The sequence below is a fragment of the Podarcis filfolensis genome (assembly GCF_964270895.1).
Source record: "Podarcis filfolensis genome assembly, chromosome: 7".
Classification (NCBI taxonomy): Eukaryota; Metazoa; Chordata; class Lepidosauria; order Squamata; family Lacertidae; genus Podarcis; species Podarcis filfolensis.
The window spans coordinates 69,936,952-69,955,325 of NC_139603.1; the positions used below are offsets into that span (position 1 = coordinate 69,936,952).

The 18,374-nt window shown below is 39.3% G+C and overlaps 1 protein-coding gene across 2 annotated transcripts in view; it reads left to right on the forward strand.

Moving 5' to 3' along the window:
- Window positions 1-18,374, forward strand: part of ZFPM2 (zinc finger protein, FOG family member 2) — a 436,720-nt gene that overhangs the window by 14,857 nt on the left and 403,489 nt on the right. The window contains exon 3 of one of the 2 annotated variants that reach the window (XM_083621880.1): window positions 5,038-5,118. The gene's annotated coding sequence lies outside the window, so the exon portion shown is untranslated. Of the gene's footprint in view, window positions 1-4,631; window positions 5,119-18,374 lie in introns of those variants that run through there. The other variant, XM_083621879.1, reaches the window with a different exon arrangement.

The window sequence follows — 18,374 nt, forward strand, 5'->3', positions numbered from 1 at the left end:
TCGCTTCCAAGTTCCCAACTAACCTTGACATACAGAGAAACCACACATTTGCTAAAATGGTTTACTTACAAACTCTTCAAAGTTCAGGTTCATGTGCTTTTCTATACAGCAGCAAAAAAAAAAAGTCAGTGTAACTTAGGTTCCAAAATGGTAAATATTTCTAAATTATTTGTACAGAAATAAAAAGATGGCTTGCATAAGCCACACGGTCTAAGCTTGGAGCATCCAGCTTAGACCTCCTTACTGTAGGGTTCACATGGTTGAAGTGAGAGAATAATAGTTTGGTAACCCTTCCTCCCAAGGTTAGGGGAATTGACCTAGCTAATTGTCAGTTAATTTCAGTGGGTCTACTTCGGGAGAAGAAAAGGCTAAGGAGTAAGCACAAATCCAGAGTGGAGTTCCTAAGACGGTTGGATAAGTGCCTTGTACACCTCCTGGCAAATCCTGCAGCCAAGCTGGTGCCAAACATATGGCTCTGGCTTGCCGTGGTTTGACTTCGGTGGAAGTGCACTCCATTGTCTCTTGAGACAGATGGACACCAACAACAACCATCTTTTAGGTGCATATTGAAGCATCCTAACATGGATAAAACTCATTGTATACCAGCATGCCTGGGAGAAGTCTTAAACTTTGCAGAACAACTCTTGGACCCATCATTAGGGAGCATTCAAACTGGAATTAGGAAATGTTTGAGCACTGGATTCTGCCAAATGTGTAAACTGATGATGAAAGTACTGGGACTGATGTATTTTTATCATTCCATTCCTTGAAGTTCATGCCCTATTCAAAACCATTTCCCTCACTGTTTGGGGTTACTGAGATGGTTACGTTGCCAACAACTTGCAGACTGAAAACATATATTCCCCATATGCAAGAGGTGCTCATATTCATTAGCTATCAATGATCTTGCTTTCACAGCTATATCTTAAAGATATCTGGTGGCATTCACCCCAGCTGGCTGTAAAGTATAGTGGGCTCTTATCTATATTTGATTTAGTTACTAGCTTGGTAGCCTGAACTGGATCCCAGAACCTCAGAAGTTTGTATTGTAACTCAATATAAAGCCCCTTAGTGTGGAGTTGCATAGGAATGCAAGGAAGCATTCTTGAGCCAATTTCCACTTCTCCCTGATCCAGTATGCTACTATCTCCAAAATGGATTTGGCCAAGTGTGACTGGCCTTTGGGATGTTTTTAAACTACTGCTACCCACTATAGGCCCTGCGGACTAGAAATCAAATTCATTAATTAGCGAAGTGTTTAAGCCCGTGGCATAGGTGGTAAAGGTGGGCAGCCTATGGGACTGGCTATTGCACAGTGTAAGACCTACACATTCCGTTCTGCCTCTTCTCCCCAGCTTAGTAGACTAGCAGTAAAAATATTGGCAGGAATTCGAAGTAGCGCTAAGCAGATTTCTGCTTGCCTAATGGAACAATCTTCCCTCTCCTTCCCCCCATACTGTACTGGGAGATTCTCCCAACCACAAGAGGAGGAGGCGAGGGTGGATAGCGTCATTGTACTAGCAGCATTCTTTATGCAGACTTCCACTGGCAGGTTCATTATTTGAATCCCGCCCATTTTCTATCACTGATAATAATTACATTTATTTGTCTCTTACTACATAAACAATCTCACAGTGACATACAGTGTTAAAAAATGCATATTTATATATATATTTACAACAAACCTCCAAAAGAATGAAACATTATTATTTTTTGCTAGAAGTGCTCACCCTGCAATATTATGCAATCCTCGCACGGCTTTGGGAGCTGCCTATGTACTGTAGTGCACACTTGAGTGGCAGTATCTCATACTACGCACTTGACACTTGGCACCCTCACCGCAACCATTGCCGTCACTGGAGTAAGTTTATCACATCTTAGAATTCGGGCAGGTAAGTTAGCTGGATGAAATACCTCCAAGGAAGCCTATGAAAGCTGCTTTGAGCTTCAGGTGAATAATGGGGTGTAAGTCAGGAGGCAGACAGTCAGACAGAATAAAGAGAATAAAAATACGTGTTAAAATGAAATGCTGACATTTTAGAATCTCGTATGTGATGGGCAAGGAAACTCTGCTTCAGATGAACTTGACACCACTGCAGTGTTACTGTAATATAGCCCAGCTGCTTCATTAGTGAACCCTAAGCCATTTTCCTGCCCCAATTTTTTGTCTACTGAGTTGAAGTTAAAGGGAAGTTGCAAAAAAGTCACAGTAGATCCTTTGTGGAGTATTCACAAACTCATCTGGCATAGAAATCATCTCTATCTTTCTTGCTTTATCATTTGTTTTAGCTTTGTCTTTGAGGTGGGAAGGGCTTATAGTTAAGAGGCTATTATCAGACTGAAGGATGCAGGAAATCCAAAATATTTATGTTTGTCTGTGGCACATGGACAAGAAACAGTGCTCAGGAAAAGGGTTTTCTGATTAAGTGATTGAAAACACTCTGGTGTATGTTAATGGTTTCTTCTGTCCAATAGATAACATCACCTCCAGCCTTATCGCTGTTCTTGAACTTACTTTAAACATTCTCTTCTGCTCTTCCAATTATATTTGATGCACTTTTAGGCATCCAGTTTCCTTGCTGCTGCTCATCTCATTTATTTGCTTTCTAATTTTTATCACCAGGCTGGGTGTAAAAAAAGGGGGGTGGGGAAGGAGCCTTTGAGAGATCCTTGAAGTGAAATACGTTACAGAGTGAAATTAATTTAAATGGAATTAAATCACAATTTTTCAGGAAAAGAAAATTATTTTTGTTTTGAATGCTGTTGTGTGGTTTTTGTTTTAAAAACCATTATGGTTTTTAAAATAACTTTAAATTCCTGCTACCATTTTCACTGCATGAGTGATATGAACGACGCTGAAAGTAAAGATAAATCCAGATATGGCCATTATTGGAATGGAAAAGCATTGGTTAAAATCACGATAATTAGACCATAAGTAAGTAAGGGGTAGCTAAGGTTAGGCAACATTTCTATGATAATGGCACAAAATTAGGTATTTATATATACCATCCTTGAGAAATGTTGTATGCTGAATATTAATCATTATACACATCCTGGTCAACATTATTTCCCTCTTCTTCATCCCCCTTTTTTCTGCTTTCAGTAGTTACAGTTCAATATCTATTAGATCCAGAAATAATAATTGATGCAAATAGGAATAAAGGTTTAAAGGGACACATGGGCAGGGGAAGGATGAAAGAAAAGACGCTTTTTCGAGGTGAAAGGAATGAAAAGAATGTTTTTAAGGCGCCAAGGTATCCCTATAATAAATTAAGAGATCCCAACGGTCTTAAAAAGAGTGTTAGAAGAACCAGAGGTTCACTTTTTAGAGCTCAGCATCTCCACCCGGAACCTCAGCTGTGTCTCTCATTCTCTCTCCACACATTAGCTCTCAGCTCAAATCAGCATATCCCTCTGCAGCAAAGTTCTGCTCCCAAAGCACTCCAGGCAAGATGGTGCAGTCAGTTTTTGGGTTCTCACAGAAATTGACTGCATCACGCCTGCCTCTTTATCAATCTGCACTGACTGCAACAGTAGTCTTTTTGACCTGATCATGCATGAGTAACCCACTTGTGTATATCACTTTAATGATTCTGCACATGTTTTGCAAGACCCCTGAAGCAGAGAGCAGCCACCATTCTGTGCATGACCTCAGTGCCATTCGGATCATGCCTGCTCTCTCCTCTCTGTAAGGCCTCGAACCCTTAAGAATAGGTTAGTTGTGAGGTTTCCTTTAAATTGTTTAAGAGTTATGCATTTCCCCAAGAGTACGAGTTTCTTGTCTAAGTTCTTTTAGATTATAAAGGGCTATAAGTTTGTTCCTGAGCTACTGGCACCACCCGCCATTTTGAGAAGACTGCTGTGGTGCTGAGGTGAAATAAGAAGATTCCGTTTTTCCTCACTGACCAGCAGAAATATCAGGCTTCAAGGACAGATTCTATGGTAACAACTTGAAAAGGAACAACAGAACTTAGGGAGGCTGGTGTTCTTGTTTATTTGTGACACGTGAATTGTATTATTTGTGTAATATTTCTACTTATATATGTGATTGAGATAACATAATTTTCAAACACCAGACGACAACAATATTCTGTTTGTCACCATAAAAGTCCTTTGGTGTGGAGCGTGACTGATATCCTGAAAACTTTGAATTTAGATAAAAGAATATCCCTCTCTTCTGGGTTCCCTTGGGGAGAAAATGGGGGTGGATAAAGATGGATCTTAGGACCTTTTCCCTCAACATCCAAACTGTTCCTCAGCTTGACTGTGTTTGTGGGTCAGCAGATTTTTGGAATAAGCTGACTTCTCTTCTTCTTCTCAGGTTCCTGTTAGCAAGGCTCTTGGGATAATACTGTATATGGTTACAGCACTGAGATTTGTGTATGATAAGTTTCAGAGGCAATCCAACATTTCTTATATGGATAAAGAATGTGAATGACAAAAATCACCAGCTACATATACCTGGAACACCAGTTCGCACTTCAGAAAACACACACATTAGAAAAATAAAGACAGGTGGAAATATTAACAGAATATTTGTGTTATTTATGATACAATCACCTGAAATTTTCCTCACTATTCAGTGCCCAGAATATTAGTACTTTTGCATAGTGGTCTAGAATTAAACATATTCCATAGGAAAACATTGTGTATCATCAAAATACTTAGGAGTATAGTTAGGTAATTGTAGATTCTGGACTTAATGGCCTTATATTGGAGGTGAGGGATCCTGCTGGGTTTGGGGCCCTTCATGTTCATTCTGCTGAGTGGGTCCCTGGACTTCTGCCCCCAAATCATGCCCTTGCAGAACCAGGAAATAATAGTTATGAGAACAAAGTAAGTGAGGGAAATAATTTCTTTTCATTTGGATAACAAATGCAAAACCTGGCAGAAATCATTGCAGAAAAGTTTGTGATTCAATTTGGAGAACTGAGGAAGTTTTCGAAATGTCACTTCATAAGCAACCTTATTTTTTTTTTAATCCCATATGCTTCTCCTCCATCCGCCAGCTACAGTAATCATTATTGTCCTTCCTAGACTCTGAGACAGAAGCAGAGAAAAGAAAGTATGTCCTCTTTGCATCTAGAAAGCTTATTACTGATTGAAATATCATCTTTGGTAAGTCTGTTTTATAGTCACTAATTGATATCGTCGGCACAAATGGAGGCGTCTTGTCAGGAAACCCGGCTTGTTTTCACATCCAGTATACTTAAAATTGGCTCGTTCTTAGCTTCTCTCATAGAAAACCTCCTATTTTGATTTATGAATGTTTTCAATTTTTTAAGATTCTCAGAAATGTTGGTTCACCTGTATGTAGAGAGATAGCTTGTTTGGCTAACTGCCTTGAGTGACTGAGTGCCAGGTAATGAATAATGCCACGTTCAATATTCTAAATTTGTGTTCCAAATTCTGAATTCGGAATGAGCCACATGGAAGTACACTGATAAGTGACTGATTTTTACTCCCAGGATTGTCTTATTTTCAACTTTAAAATTTACTTGCTTTACTTCACTGAAAGCGTTTTTGAATGGGGGTAGGGATTTAAAGTGACACTCCACAATAAAATTTGTCTTTCTTTCCAAACTTCAGAAGTAACACTGATGAATTAAAGACAGGTAAATTAGTAAAATTCATTTTTACAGACTGAAAAGTCCAGATTCATGCAGAGCTATACACATTAAGAAAATAATGTTAAACTTGATATGATGGCCATTACCCAAATATTAAAAAATGCCTCATGAGGGCAGTCCTTCTTTGAAAATAAACATAGGTTGTTATTTGACAGCATTAAAAAACATCAACCCTACATTATTCTTCATAGACAGTCAGAGAAGTGGTCTTTAAAATCAATTATGTGCAAATATTTGAGACACTTAAATTTAATATTCAAAATCTTCAGGTATAGAAAAAACTTGCTTTCTCTCCTCCCTATGTGCTAGATCATATCCTACATCAGTTGATTTCTTGGATGTGTGTGCTAACCAGACAACATTTTGTTGAAAGGTATCAGTATAATAAAACTGATTTTGAATAAACAAGTAACATCAGAGATTATAGAGGAGAAACACAACAGTTAACCCGGGCAATTAAAAACACAAAGCCCTAATCATTTCCCAAGGTCATCACTGACTGAACAAATCTGTGACTGAAAGAATGTTTCAAACATGTTGTTACTTTGAAAATTACAGGTTTTATAAATTAATGATAAGTTACTAAGGTGTTCTGAAAATTGTTGCTTATAATCTGCTGAAGTATTTTGTGCATCTATATTAATTAATAACTCACATCACTCAGGTTAGGGGCCTGGTAAGACAGATCCAGCTGAATAGTGAAAAGATTTTCAATAAACTATTAAAATACCTCCTATAGCTTTATATATATATATATATATATATATATATATATATATATAGAGAGAGAGAGAGAGAGAGAGAGAGAGAGTTATCAGCAGCACATTTGTTGGATTAACTGAAAGAGGCACAAAGTAAACTAAACAACCACTCAAAGGAGCATTAAAGCTTCTAGGTTAACGGATGCCACACTTTACCTCAGTATATGCATTTTTGCTCACATTACCTGAGTGGAGAACTGTGTTGAAAAATTAGGAGCAGTTGTCAGTTTTAAAGCATGGCTCACATTGTTTTGCAAAGTGCAAATTAGGTAGGTTCAACTTCAGATGTGAACTGAATCAAATTTCTCACACATTCCTAACTAGTACACCCCAAGACTGAATGATATCGATGCATAAAAATATTGCCATGCATGTAGACAAGTAAGTGTCGGAAAGAAGGCTAGGACCCTTGTCTCTGATATCTAGTTTTCTTTGGGATATTTTTCTTCTATGGTGGAAGCATTCGCCATGTGAGGCCCCATGCTCTTCAGCCTACAGTGGTAGAACCCAGGCACAACTTCTGTGAAAGCTGGGTTTCTTTTTAGATCCAGGAAGTTCTCTTTTCTGCCTGCTTACCACATCTTCAATTTAAAACACCACTTTAAAATACCACTTTAACAATCATGGGTTCCTACAAAGAATCCTGAGAACTATAGTTTGTTAAGGGTGCTGACCTCACAGACCCACAATTCTAAGCATCCTTAACAAACTACAGTTCCCAGTATAATCCATGACAGTTGAAGTGGTATAAGAGTACTTTAAATGTATGGTGTGGATGTGACCTCTGGCCACATCTCCCAGCAAGCAGAGTTCCAAGTTCTGTTGATTCTTGGCTATATATGATATCTAAGAATACCACACAGCTTTTATAATATGGATGGCAAACCTGTGTCCTTGTCATGTGGTTGGATGCTAGCTCACATCAGCCCTACCCAAAATGGCTAGTGGCCAGGGGTGATGGAAATAATAGTATCCGGAGGGAACAGTTCTGCATTCCTTCTCTACAAGCTATGAGTTTGAAGCAGCATATATTTCAGGCTCACTTAAAAAAATCGTGGAGCATCGGGAAATAGCTTTAAATGTTTATGGATACTGTGCCATATGGGGACTACCTCTTCATGAGCCGAGACAGGCTGGAATCATACACTCTCCATTTCTTCTTCAATCCGTTTTACCAATCTCAAAACTGATTCTGATAAACAGCATCTGTTTACGCTCAAGATGGCAGAAGAAAAAACTTATGCTCTTTATTTTATTTGAAGATTGTGCATAAATTGTGTTTTTATTGCAGCTTAAGTAGGGTATATGAGGTTTCCATTACTTTAGCAATTATGCTAAGCTGATGAAAGCAATGTAAATAATCCAACAACTGTTTATGCATTGTGTTAGTGTTATATGAACACTGCACTAACTCAGTGAATTTAGAATTTTACAAAGGTTATTTCTTTCCTTTCTCTTTTTTTAAAAATAGGGCATAGTAATCCCACTGTATCAGTGGCTCTATCCCCCTTTTTGAGTAGAGTTCTGCTATCCCACAAATTGGATGGAAATCTCATTAGTGGAGCTATAATGAGCTGGCAACGAAGCCCCTTCAAGCTTGCGTGCTTACGGCCATTTGCCTGTTTGTCTTACTCTTCATCATGAATCTGAAATTGCCCATTAGGATTGCAATGAAGGGCGAGTCTGAAGCTGCGATACTGACTGTGTCGCCAAACAGGCTAAAATCAAACAAACCCAAAGGGAAGCTGCAAGGATTTTGTGCTTTTGTGTCCTCGGGTCAGGCAGCATCACAATATATATGAAAAGGAACAGAGATGTGATGAAGAAAAGGAGGGATGGCATCAAAAAAGGACTTCTGAGTGTAGAGCTGTGGTATTTTGTTATGTCTTTATTCCGGAGCGAGTGAAGCTCACTTTGAAAGCAATCTTAACAACAACCTGATGCAGTTTATTTTAACTGCAAGTGTAATATAGTGGCTAAGAGAATGAGTAGTAATCCAGGAATTTACCAGTTCAAATTGTAGCAGCCATAAATTCAGTGTGTAACCTTATGTGGTTCACTATTATTGCAGCCTTCTCATCTGCAGTATGGGAATAGTGGTCCATCATGCACTGTTCTTGGACACATTACATGAGTCAGGAAGTACACATTTCCTGGCAAACATTGGGTCCTTACACTTTTGTGCCTTGAATATTGTGAACGGGGGGACAGGGAAGAATTTCTGCGGAACAATGGACAATAGAGAGATACAGGTGGTGACCATTTTGCATGCATCCAATTGCCATACAACTGCCAACATGTGTCTGGCTTTCGGCCCCAGAAGGGGGTGGAATGGGGTGGCAGCAGAATGGGCTTATGCACGACCACTGATGTGCACAATGACCTATAACACAACCTCTGTACAAACAGGAAGTTGCCCGTACCAATACTTCTGCTTATTGCTTTCCCACTGCAATTCCCCCCCTTCAGCTGCTTTGTAAAATTAAAAGAAGTGCAAAATCTGAAGAATAGCTATGTTCTGATGTGTGCTTTAGTCAAGGAGATGCAAATTAGGTTGGTTAACTTAAAAATGTGGATCAAATATAACACTGCCACCACCACCATACCTATACCACAATTACTATCATCAACAACTGTACCATATATAATGTGATACAATACAGTATATATATATATTTATTATAACAATATCCTGCCTTTCTTCCACCATGGAACTCAAGAAAGTGTACTTACAGTTCCCCAACAATCTCCTATCAGGGCACTGACCAGACAGACCTGCTAAGCTTCAGCAATGTGGCTGCAACCTGTGCCTTCAGTCCATGCCCTAGGTAGAGAAGATCTGAGGAATAGCCTAGGTTTTATAGCAACCCCCCCCCAAAAAAAACCCCATGCCCAGTTCATCTGTTAATTGCAATAGTGTGGGATTCACTTCCACATGGTAAATGGAGCAGACATGCTGGGATGGGGAAATGATATTCCACCTCCCAAATAATTTGGGACAAGACCCAGGGAAGTGGCTCCCATGTAGTACTGGACTGTCATGGAAGACAATTTTTATTTCTAGGAGATTTGCTCCTTCGAGGAGCAATGCTCCTTTTGCATCTATAAATCATGTGGGCCTGTGGCCTTTAAATGGTTAATTTTGTTTCAAGCCTACTATTCACAGCTAGATATATAGGCTTTGATGGCACTGTGTGGGATTCTTTAGCTCTGATATGCTGGCACCTGCAACAGGGTGTGTCAGCTAGTCTTAGAAGTTGTCTATGTTGACTGCCCGCCGAGTAGCCTTTCATTTTGGTGAAGTAGCCTTTCATTTTGATGAGAAACTGATGTGTTCCTACCCAATGCCAGATGTGGCTTACATAACTCCAACAATATATAAGCCCTGAGAACACCTCTGTTGGTAGAAACTCTATGCAAATCTTTCTGGAGAGTGCTGCATACCAGCCAAGCTCCAGCTTCAGGAGTCATGTCTATTGAGAGAGCCAGTGTGGTGTAGTGGTTAAGAGTGGTGGACTCGTAATCTGGTGAACTGGGTTCGATTCCCCGCTCCTCCACATGCAGCTGCTGGGTGACCTTGGGCTAGTCACACTTCTTTGAAGTCTCTCAGCCCCACTCACCCCACAGAGTGTTTGTTGTGGGGGAGGAAGGGAAAAGGAGATTATTAGCTGCTTTGAGACTCCTTAGGGTAGTGATAAAGCGGGATATCAAATCCAAACTCTTCTCTTCTTCTTATTGCTGATGGGAATCCCAGCAGCCAGAAGGGCGTAAGTGTTAGGATATTTCCGTTCAGTAAGATCATTGCAGTGCTTCATAGTTTTCTTTGGGCTGTTTAATAAAATCTTTAGTGTTCACCCCATTTGTGTCTTCGTTATGCTCCAAATCCAAAAAGAACCTCTGCTCCTCAGCAGAAAACATGTTTCTACTGTGATGTATGGACTGAACCCAAGATTAAAGCTGCCAATATGTATGACAATGCTTTGTATATCTCTCTTGTGGCAGCACCAACTTTACCTTCTGAGGTAAGGCAGGCAGTGACAGTGATGTTTCAGTGCCTGCTAAAATTGTATTTGCTCTCTGAGGTCTTTTCTGGCTATTGAGTGCTTTGTCCTAGCTTGTTGTTTTCTGTTTAAGTTATTTCTTTCTCTCTGAGTCGTGGATATGGCTGAATTTATTGTTTTAATTGGATTTTTAATGATAATGTATTTTAATGATTTTTATTATTTGTGCACTGCCTTGGAACATTCGGTGCAAGGCAGCATAAAACATTTTAAGTAAATAAACTGTGTACAGGATTGCAGCTTTATTTAACATACATGATACTGGAAAAGGGAAGGAAAGCAGAGGAACCAAAGAAAGAATGAAAGGGGGTGAGTGGGAATAGCATTCTCAAAGCAAGAACTTATTCTCAGTCTGTGGAAAATGCATCTTATCTTTGGAGGTGGTGCCAGAACAGTATTCTGAATAAGACTGACCTTCTGCAAAAAAAAAAAAGGGGGTGTGTGTGGCTGGAATCCACCTAGGCTCACTGTTCATTGCAGAATTACACAGAAGTAGATCTACAGCTTAGTTCTTTTCATTTATTGTCACCTGCACAGTAGTGAAAAATGTCCTCATCTTTTACCCACTTACCAACTACATTTTTCCTTCCAGAAATGAAAAACTTCTGTGACAAAGACTATCCCACAAAAATTCTGTTCTCATTGATATGCTTTTGCGTCCAACGTTAAGCTAAATAAATATCCTTTGAGGGGTTTTCAAGCAAAAAACAAAAACTTCGACAAGTGCCCTGCTTCTGACACAGGCTTTGTATTGGAACATTTTACCACCCTCAAATACATTTGAATTGACTTGGCATAGAATGATACTCCATAAAACGATATATTTCAGTTTCATACTACCCAATGTCAATTTTGTACTACCTTGGAAGACACATAGTCATAAAACTATGTCCATTTTTTAATTTTCTTTGAAGAGGGCTAATATATATACTTTTTTAAAAAAATGAAAATCAGATATCCATTAGAATATTTCCTGCAAATTGCAAAAGTGGCCAAAACACAGGCAGCACGCCTGGAAGGGATGGATGCAAAAATAAAAGTAAAGATAGATTTCATTCTGTAGAGAGATGAAAAAGAAGCACCGTAGAAAGAAAGAAATGTCCAGCTTTATGAGCTGCAGACTATTTTAAATTTGAAGCAATTTAAACCTACTGCTTCTATAAAAAGCAAGTTGATGAAGTAGAGCCCTTAATAAATAATACAGCAAAAACATCCTGGCATTTGTCAAAGGAAAAAAGTGTAAAATTTTGTAAAAATGGAAAACTAATGATGTTTTCAATAAATCTTGTTTAGAAAAGGTTATTTTTGTTTACGCTTAAGTTCCCAAAACAAGTTTCTAAGGTGCAGGAAATAGCTAAAGAAAAAAGAAGAAAATATGAACAAGAAATAATGCTGAGGAAAAAGATTTTTCATATTTAATGTTGATTCTACTGTAAAATAACTATAATAAATATTTAAAATAGATAATGAATAACAATTACAGTTTTTAAAAAGTATGTGATGTTATGAAGTAGGAAAATGTTCTAATACTGATTTTATTTAATCATAGAATTAAGTAAGCAGTACTTTTTAAAACCGAAAGGAAGGTGTTTCAAAATAAAAAAGTGGGTTTTAATAAGTAAAAGATGAGTTTACTAAAATCACTGTGATATTATTTCACAGGGTTCCACTTGTTACACCTTAATCATGAGCCAAAGATTGCCACACTCTAATGGAAACAGATGAAAGTGCATCCAGAATATCATTATTTTGTGGTAGGATGGAAACTTTGAAAGCTTGCAAAATTAAGTCGATTAAAGTGTTCTATTAGCACACAAATAAATAAAAAAACCACAAGAATTTTGTAGTTAGAAAGTGATGGGGAAATACACCAAAATGTGGGGGATAAATGGTTGATTAAGCACCATGAACTCTTATTGTCATATAACCACCCCATAAACAAATTAGAACAAATGCTCATTAAAGTTTGGACATGATAGCCTAACCACTGCATAAGCTTTGTGCAAGAAAGTCAGAATGAATGCTCAATGAACATGATGTTTACACGTAAGTTTCCTGACCACTGGACTCAAAGATGCTCTAATGGGGAAGATGCAAACATCTGTTTCTAAGCTTGTGCCATTCATATGAGATGAATGTGTACTGAATAGTTCAGTCTCATCCTAGCATTCCAGCCATCTGCACATGTTGATTGATACTTCCCATGCACGGGTAATAGAGAGGTGTCTCATCCAACCACATTGTGAATGGTGGTGTGTGTTTCTCTCTCTCTCTCTCTCTCTCTCTCTCTCTCTCTCTCTCTCTCTCACACACACACACACACACACACACAAATGTTGCCAAAGAAGCAGTTAATGTAGCTCTTGCTGGGCTTTTATCCCTGCTACTGGGAATGCATAGTAGGATCACAACCACTACTATCATTAGCTCTGATGAAGAGGCTGCTGCCATGAGACCAGGCTAGCCATTTGAAGCAGTCCAATGAATCAGTGTTACCTATATTCTGGATATTTCTTCCTGTGATTCTTAAAATGTTACACTTTGCTATGAAGCTAGGGAAAAGAAGAAACGTTTCAAAGTTAGAAGAGGAAATTTGAGAATGTTGCAAGTGATGTGGATTCTGATTTGGGCAGTTGTTGATGCCTAAAACAATCCAGATTCACTCAATGAACGTGCACTGGAACATTTGTTTCATGTTAACTCACTTTAAACCTCTTCCATTCTCTCTCATAGTGAATGAACACAAATTATTTATTATTTTATTTATCCATCACATTTGAATCCCTCCAAAGTGTTTTATGAAATGGTGATTGCAAACAAATAACCAATGTTGCAGACAAGTTGAACTATGACATTGTAGATAAAGGGGTAATATTTACTGCTTCTCCCCCACCTTCCTCTGCCTTGTTACTTTAACACATTACATGTTATAATGTAATCTATGAGATAGAAACAATACTAGGAGTCCTAATTAAATTAAAAGTAATTACCACTCGTACAGATACGGCATTCAATTGAGCAGCTGCAAGTTGATATTTTGTCATGCCCAGTTTATCTATATGCATGTGCCTGATTCTTTGTATCAGTTATTAATGGTGTTTACGGAGTGGCCAAGAACGATGGAGGGGAAATGGGAATAAGAAAACAAGGGGACTTATTTTTTAAAAAGAAAAGAAAAAGGAGAGGATTAGAAGAGTGTTAGAGATGATTAATACTGCCTTTCTGTTAGGATTTTGACATGGTATTTAGAAGTGATCTCTTGATTTTCGAATGAGCTGATACATTATTTGTGTCTTTGGGAGTTAATAACTCCACATAACTGATTTACACCACAAATCAATGCATGTCTACTCAGAAGTAAATCTCACTGAATTCAGTGGGGCTTACAACTATGTAAGTACAATCCTATATGTATTGTCTCACACCACCCAAATCTCAGAGCAGTGCAAGATACTGGGGGTTCCAGGCAGTTACCCGGGGTTCAGTTTCCTCAGAATGAGGAACAGCGGAGACTGTGGTGTCTTTGTGATCTATGGTTTATTTACACATATATACAAACTGAGCCTATAACGGAGGGGCTCACAGCATTAACACCCCAATAAGGTATTGCTTCTCCCATAGCCACAGCCTTGGATTCAAGCAGAAATCAAGCATGTTTCTCCTTCACAGGCTTCAACCTGCCGCCTCCTTTTAGCTTCTAGCTCAGGCATAGGCAAACTCAGCCCTCCAGATGTTTTGGGACCGCATCTCCCATCATCCCTAGCTAACAGGACCAGTGGCCAGGGATGATGCGAGTTGTAGTCCCAAAACATCTGGAGGGTTGAGTTTGCCTATGTCTGTTCTAGCTCATACACCTCATCTCCACTCTGGCTTATATCTGAACTGCGGATGACGTATGCAGAAATGCTACCCATAGAAGTGAATGGCATTGTGGATACAGTTGTCACCACTGTGGTACAATGAACAGTATGTATTTCTACGAATCACAGCAATTATTTCTAACTTTGCATCTGTACATAAAATTATCATGTGCAAATTTTATGTACATCCATGTCCAGTTTTGGGGTGATGGGCTGCTTCTTTGGGGGCAGTGTGTAATTGGTCACCATAGCAATGCACTACTCCAAAGCAGACCAGTGGCACTGAGGTACTACTTTTAATGTGTCAATGAATCACTTCTCCATTAACAGCAATGATGAAGAGGGGAGCTGTAGATCAAATCCTGACCGGATTCTCCACTACTTGTCTATATGGGTGGCTGAGATTCCTCATTGGCCCTTTGACTTCTTACATTTGAATAAGCTGAATTCCAGCCTGATAGCTCAGTTGGTAGAGCATGAAACTCTTAATCTCTGGCCATGGGTTCAAGAATCAACATTGGGCAAAAAATTCCTGAATTGCAGGGGCTTGGACTAGATGACCCTCACAGTCCCTTCCAGCTCTACTATTCTATTATTCCATGGAGACATGTCTTTTTTAAACATGCTTTTCAAGAAAATGGGTAAAATTTCATATATTAAAAGGTTAATAAAGGTAAAGGGTAAAGGGACCCCTGACCATTAGGTCCAGTCGTGGCCAACTCTGGGGTTGCGGCGCTCATCTCGCTTTACAGGCCGAGGAAGCCGGCGTACAGCTTCCGGGTCATGTGGCCAGCATGACTAAGCCGCTTTTGGCGAACCAGGGCAGCGCACGGAAACGCCGTTTACCTTCCTGCCAGAGCGGTACCTATTGATCTACTTGCACTTGACATGCTTTTGAACTGCTAGGTGGGCAGGAGCTGAGACCGAGCAACGGGAGCTCACCCTGTCGCGGGGATTTGAACCACAGACCTTCTGATCGGCAAGTCCTAGGCTCTGTGGTTTAACCCACAGCGCCATCTGCATCAAAAAGGTTAATAGTGATGTCAAAATAATCAGTGTTTTTAAGACATATTGTTAATTTGCATCTGTTTTAAGGTATGCTATTCTGCCAGAGCATTCAAAAAACCCTACGAATGAAAATGAGACCCCAACATTTATGAGCAACAAACAAGATTTTCAATTTTGAGTTGAGAAATATCTGACCTCCACATGGAACCTTATATAAGATGAAATAGGCAATTGTAACACAAAAATGCTGTACAGGATTGCTAACTTTCTGTTTTTACACTGGATAGGTCTTAAAAATTGGACAGTCTCCAACCAAAATAGTTCACAGCTGCTGTGGGGGGCGGAAGCATGTTGTCCGTTTGACTGACTGTTATCTTGCCGGGATGAGGCTGCTATAAATATGAGCAATTATACCATAAGCAGTCAAATTAAATTTTCATAACTAGGAAACCACATTTTACCTTCAGGCACAGCCTGATGTCTTTTGCTTCATTCACGAGTCCTTAATCCTATGCATTAAATCTAAACAAATCAATGTTTACCAACATTAATATTTTAAGATTCTGTGCTTGCTCTAGCTGTCGACATCTTCTGCTTTTATATGGAACACTTTCTGCCATTCAACTTCAATATGGCATACTCAGGTGCTGCTTCTCTGCTCTTTTGTCCTGCTTTATTAGATACTTTCACACAGCTAAAATTGCTTTCCAACCTAAGGCCAGCATGGGATTGATTTTTATGCCAAAAGGCGGGGAATTTTGGCTCTTCAAGTGTTGCTGGGCTGCATGCCCTACTCTTCCTGACCATTGTCCATGCTACCAGGGGTTGATGGGAGTTGGGCTTCACCAACATCTAGAGAGCCACAGGTTTCTCATCCCTGCAGGATTCTCAGAACACCAAAAGAATGACAACTGAGTGTTTAGCAAACAGAGGCTACAGTAATTGCTGTATAATTTCTATAGTATTTTTATTGTATGTTTTAGCTGTATGAAAGCAGACCAAACTTTAGAGGGGAGAATCTAGTGGCATTGACATGATTGAGCCTACATCTCTAGATCCAAGCATCCAAGTCACTGTTATTGGAGCTCTGGTCCTGGTCACTCCTTTCTCTGCCCAGAAATCTTCTAATAAGCCAAAATGCAACAACTGATGACAATACCCCTGAATACCCCTCTGTCTTTACAAGCTGAAGCCAATAAAGCATGGAACAGGAGGTGGGTAGGACTAGCATACAGCATATTTTGGTTTACTAGATAATACTGGATGAAAAAGAAGAGGTGACAAATAAAATACTATATCACATTTCTACCTCAAGATCAGTGTGTGTTTTCCCCCTAGAAAAATGGTGCTGGTATGTCCCTCCTAATTTGGTTGTAAATCGCTTGGGGTTGCCTATTAACTGCTACCTTGAAAATCCTGTATAGTTGCTCTGACCATCCTCTGCTGATATAATCTGGAGACAATCTGGTGTATTCCAGATATTTTGGACTCCCATCCTCACTGACCATTGGCCATGCTGACTGGGGTGATAGGCTCTGTAGTCTACAGTATCTGGAAAGGGCAAAAGCTGGAGAAAGCTAATATATAAAATGCCACACTTGGGATTGCTCTTTTACTCTCACTTTCCCATTTCCACCAGTGGGGAATTCTTATTTGCCATAGATTAATACATCCACACTGAATGAATTCACTATTGTGTGCCCAACGCTGTGGAAAGCCCTCTTAGCTTTCATTAGGCAGGCACTCTCTTTGTTGAACTTCAGGCACTTGGTGAAGACTTTTCTTTATATATTTGAATTTCAGCCAACAGTTCAAGTAAGCTTTTCTGATCTCATGGATAATTTTATATTATTTTATCCGTTGTATCTCTTTTGTAACTTCATTGTAAACCACTTAGAAACTGTGGTCTTAAGTAGTATATAAATGGTTCAAACAAACAAACAAAGGTACGTTCCTTGCATATGTACATTTCCCAAAATATGGAATATATTGGGGAACATTAAATGTTGCACCGTGCACTTTCAGTTGGGCAATACCAGTTTTTTTAGGAATACAATGTAGGTGCAGTGTTAAGGCCCACATCTCCCTCCTCCATTCCAAAAGAATCCACCCTTAGCCATGGGAAATAATGGAAGATACCTGAAGGCCAATTGTAGTCCCTCCCTGGTCATATCCAGGCCCTCCCTAAACACATTAACCCACACAATACAGATTATTGAGGGCCACCACTAGAGGGCAGGGGTGAACAAAGTGTCTCAACACTGGAGGCACAGTATTGCCTCTTTTGATATTTATAACTTCTTTTTTTGTTAGCCAGAAGAGAGCAGAACTGAGATCAACCTCTAGCTATTAACCTGCCACTAGATTGCTTGGTTTATCCTCCTTGGATAAGATGACAAGATGTGGGGAAAGTGCAGGGAAAGGAAAAGAGAATTTCGCTTATTCTAAATGTTTCTTGCACAAACACAGGTTTTTGTCCATACCTAGGACTTATAAATCGGAAAGCAGAGCTCAGCAGGCTGTGTCCATCAGCACTGGTGAGAAGAGGCAGATAATATGGAAGCAGATAATTACCAAACGAACACCAGCAGCCGCATTTTTTCAGTCATTTTTTTATTATTAGGGGGAAAAAATTAAATCCCGATATCTAGTATGTTGGTTGTGTTTTTCTGGCACCCACTCGATGTTTGTATGCCTGCTGGGCTGCAATCCGGAGGCTGGGGAAGAAGAAAAAAATAAAATAAAGCACACTGCAATTTCTAGCCAGCTACTTCGCTGTTCTCTGTGCCTAGCTTCAAAGATTTTTAAAAATATATTTTTCTGCACCACAGCTCAGAGTTGCTAAATCCAGAAATTGAAACATTCTGGGAACCAAATCATTTTGGGGGCAAATCAAAGCTCTTGGAACGCTGCCCTCAGGATTTTCAAGATAGTAGTTAATAGTGAAAACAGTTCAATATTTTTAAGGAAATCCCAATTACTGCAGGCTGCACTATTCAAATCCTTGAATGAAGGCAGCATATCTAACAGGAGTAGATGTTCTGTGGGTGAATG